The sequence below is a fragment of the Triticum dicoccoides genome, chromosome 3B (assembly GCF_002162155.2).
Source record: "Triticum dicoccoides isolate Atlit2015 ecotype Zavitan chromosome 3B, WEW_v2.0, whole genome shotgun sequence".
Classification (NCBI taxonomy): domain Eukaryota; kingdom Viridiplantae; phylum Streptophyta; class Magnoliopsida; order Poales; family Poaceae; genus Triticum; species Triticum dicoccoides.
Window position 1 is genome coordinate 4,259,161 of NC_041385.1, and position 4,997 is coordinate 4,264,157.

Below are 4,997 nucleotides of genomic sequence, written 5' to 3' on the forward strand. Positions count from 1 at the left end.
TATATGAGCAAACTACTATCCTATTGATGGCCAACCATGCTGATACTATTCTATATTAGTTTTACCATTTCTATTTGTTGCCTAGCTTACGGACATTATTCATCGACTCCTTAGAGTCATTCACTCCACAGTTTCGATGGAAGTTTTTAGCTGAAACTCCAAAATTCACTTTTCTTGCCAAAAGTAAATATGTTAGCCAGACATGAGATTACTGTATGTATGTCCATCCACACTTGCGCTGCAGCAGAAGAGAACAACTTAGCATATATGACCCACACAATAATAAAGAATAAAGAAAAGGATTAGATATTTTTATATAGTATAAATAATAAAGAAGCGTTACCCCAGACTGTTAAATATGTGATATATATCCAAAGGAGAGTGAAGATAGCTTTTTTGTTGTGCTGCCAACTGGGTTAACAAATTCAGATTATGTTATTGTTCTGTACAACAATACCTTGCTAAACGACGGACGTCCTCAGCGAAGAAAGCCATGTCCATGACCCTCTAAAGAAGAAAGAACACAAGCCATAAGAAACAAATGCACTTTCATATACTTAGTAGAAGTCGACTCCAAGTGAAAATGAGGAGTGCATAGCCGGTTACCATCTAAAGATATTGGCATCAGAAATCCTCAAACACCTCCTTGAACAGTTAAATTGCAGGACAAGTTTACATAGACTATTTTGTAAATTGCAATTACTGAATATGAGCACACGAGCAAACAACCAGACAGTAACGGCCTAATGGGCAGTGATTATTCATGAGTGTCATCCCATAGAATGTTCAAATTCACTAAAATAAGCCAATTCAGCCCTTAACAGTCTAGCAGAACATCTCTCACAGATTTTGCCACTGATTCGTGAGTGGGGAGGATATAGATGCCAGGCGGGATATGGTGAGATACAATGCCGATGTCTAACGACAGCAGTGGGTCGAGCGACACGGGCTTCTGTCCAGCGACGCCAAGAAAGAAGCGGTAATGACGGGCGCCGACCAGTCTACGCGTATTATGGTCTTACAGTCCAATTTTGTGTTTTTCATATCAACATGATTGTTTTACCGTCAATTTTCTGAATATTGTTAGTGACTAACTATTTCCTAATTTTGTTTATTTAGGTTGAATGTTGTTTCATTCCCCACGCGGCTGAATCCAACTCGGTCTTTATCCTGCCTTGGAGTTCTCTCTCATAACTGAAGCCAGGAGGTATTCGATTTATCGGATTTCGAGCTAGCTGCCCTTTTCTTGCTCCTTGCCATTAGCGCAGCCCTTTTCCAATTGATTTCACTAGATCCCCTGTTTGTACAGTATGGATGAAAAACCTTGCAATTATTTCACTAGATCGATTGATGATAGCTTGCTGTTGCTGATGAAACCGAAGAAAATGTATCTATCCCGGGCCAGTTGCCAACCAAACCAACATTATCTCAGTTACCGGTTCAAAGATGTCTCAAACCACGCACAAACATTTCAGTTGATACATACACCATAAGTTTGGTTGTCCGCTCTTTTAGATGCCCAGAAGCATGATTCTCAAGATCATTGCTCACTGAACATAAGACCAAATGTTCCAATTTATTTTATTGCTTAAAGAAGAATTGGTGTTCTGTTGTGTTATCCTGTGACACTATATGGCATCAGGTTGTTTGCTTCTATCAATTGGCATTGTTATTAATGTTTCTGTTAGATTATTGTCTACCTTAATGATCTGTTCAACCAACAGGTATGGAAGTTGTTGGTGTGGTGACCGCCGTAGGGCCCGGGCTGACTGGTAGGAACATTGGGGATGTTGTCGCCTACGCAGGCAAGCCGATGGGCTCTTATGCCAAAGAGCAGGTTATTTCAGCCAATGTTGGTTCCCATCACGCCTTTGATTGATCACACAGCGGCTGCTATCGTGCTGAAGGGGATGACTGTCCATATGTTGGTTCACCACATATTTAAGGTACATTTTGTCTTGCTCCTGCTGTGTGACATACTGACCTGCTGCACATCCGCGTGAAGCACACCCACCCGCTGCCGGAGGCGTCCCGCGCCCACGCTGACTTCAAAGCCCGGAAGACGCCGGGCTCCATACTGCTGACCCTATAGAACTAAGCACCGTCATCTTTTTTGGGTAGGAGAAGAAGGCATAAACAGGGGACTCGGCGAAGAATCTACAATGCTTGTCAATATGTTTGCATCTGAACACTGAATCCTTTGTCTCTCTGTTTCTCCTGGTTATGTTGGATTCAGTATGAGTGAGTGTGTTTGTTGGTTATGAGTTGGATCGTGGTCTTGCTGTGCACATCATTGTTTGAAGCATGACGAGTTGTAAAGACCAACATTTTTCAAAATAGTGACCTAGCAGGACAAGTATTTCCCTCAGTTTGTATATTTTTTATATTCATGTCAAGTTATACACTAGACTAATTATAACAACATGTCAAGCTTATAAGGCATGGCGAGTTCATGTCAAGCACCTACAACTCGGTCGTCAACAAGTTGATAACATCACATACTTGGTTTTAGAAATTAAAGTAACAAGCGCAAACACCAATCCACTGGTGCACCACAAGGCGGCCACCACAAGGCGGCATTAGCGTTGCCGGGTGAGAAGCTGTGGTGGATCGTTGCTAGGAATTGGTTTGGTTGTGTCAGGTGTGTGCGTGCAGCAAGCCTCTCTGGCCACCTACCCCGGCATTGGGGTTAGACGGAAGATGGGTAATTAAACAAAGATATATGTGAAATTATAAAATCAAGTGATTTTCTCGCATTGTAAAGTCATTTTGTTTTACCCGTTGCAACGCACGGGCACATTTACTAGTACTAGTACTAGTACTACTAGTATTAATAAAGCGGCTATCGCTTCTGGTCGTCCGTCATTAAAATTATCGTTCAAGTTGGTTAAAATTACCCACCAATGCCACCCGTAAGTGGAAAAACGATTCGATTTTTGGGGCAAAAATCGACGCCTCCTTGGTTGTTTTATAGAGGCGCGACGAATACAGGTCGCAGAACGGCTAGCAGCAGAGTGGTTGGCCAATTGATTTTTTGGTGGCGAGACCAGGGTTCGATCCCCAACTTCCACAACTTTTATCTTTCTTTTCTAACACATGTCCTACTCATGTATGCGTTCATGGGCCGGCCCATGTGCGGGGCTTCACTCCCCTATTTTTTTTTCATTTTACTTTTTTCTTTTTTCTTTTCTCATTCTGTTTTCTTTCTTCTTTAAATTAATTCCGAATTTTAATATTTTAAAAGTTGCGAGTTTTCAAAAAATAAGTTTGATAAAAAAACATAAAATATATTTGAATTCAAAAATGTTTAGAAAAACATAAAAAATTTGCAGATTCAAAACATGTTGGTGGTTTTGCAAAACTGTTCGCAAAATTATAAAAAAATCACAATTTGTAAAAAATGGTCGAGAAATAAAATCATGTTCATGATTTTGAAAAAAACAATTTTGTATTCAAAACATATTCGGGAATCTGCAAAAAAAGTCCATGAAATTTTAAAAAATGTTCACAATAATAATAATAAATATTTGTTTTTTTAATTTTGTTCCCCAATTTAAAAAAAGTTCATCGATTCAAAAAATGCCTGTTGAGTCAAAAAATGTTAATGAATAGGAAACCGGTTCATACATTCAAAAAATGTAAACAAAACCAAAAATTTCAAAAAAATGTTGTCGATTCGAAAAACTTTTCTCTGATTCAAAAGTATTTTATGTCTATGATTTGATTTGTTTTTTGAAAGTCTTTGTATGTCTTGGCATTCGGAGTAGTTCGTGGGCAACGAGATTTGTTTTTAAAGTTTTAAACGTTCCCTTGCGCAACATAGTGACAAGTGTGGCATGTATTGGCAAACTCATAGCCTTGAGATTTACCACGTTGAGTGCATTGTGATCACGTGAACATCGCGACCAGCATTGCCTAGGATGAGAAAAAAAAATGGTAACATGGTAAACCACTATGTTAAAATAGAATACGCTCATATATCAGGATATTGAGTCATACTTATTTGGTTAGCCATAAATTTTTTTGTCTCCCGTGCAACGCACTAGCATATTTGCTCTATCTATCTAATAATAAAGGAGATATTGCTTTTGGCGGTACGTCATGAAAATTGCCTCTAAAGTTGGAAAATATTACCCACTAATGCCACCCGTAAATAGAAACACGATTCGTTTTCTAGAGTCGCCGACCTTTGCGTATCATTACCCACTAATGCCTCTAAAGTTTTGCGTATCACCTCAAAACTCATAGACGCACATGCAGCCCACTGCCTAGAATCGAACTCTTCTTGCAGGGAGACCTGGGTTCGTTTCTTGGGCTGCACAGTCTTGCAATTTTGGCCCAGCTATTCTTTTTAACCTTTCTTTTTTTCCGTAGAAAAATGTTATTTTGTATGTTAATCATTTCTAAAATTATGTTTATGTTGTCAATTAATTCAAATGGGGGAGTATTATTCAACAATTAATTCAGATGTGGGAGTACTATTATTCATTTAATTTACTATTAATATCATCACTAGTAGAAAAACACCTAATAGTCCCGGTTCGTAAGGGCCTTTAGTCCCGGTTCATGAACCGGGACTAATGGGTCGTTACTAATACCTCCACCCATTAGTCCCGGTTCAAACACGAACCGGGACCAATATGCCTCCACGTGGCCTGTGCGCCGAGCCCAGTCAGGGGGGCTTTGGTCCCGGTTGGTGGCACCAACCGGAACCAAAAGTCCATGTTTTTTTAGAAAAGTGGCTGCTTTAGGGGTTTTGGGGGTTATTTTTAGGTTGTTATTAGCTAGCTAATAGAGAGAAGTGTCCTCTCTTATATCTTCGTCCTTGGTTTACCAACGCTGCTGCTATATATGTTCATTTCACTCGCTGATATAATAACTCATGCATGCTCGCATCATACATCATCATATATAATAACGAGTCCTACTAATCATGCATCATCATACAACTTCTACTCGTTATTAATAATAAGTCATACGGCAAGGCGGGGCGGGGC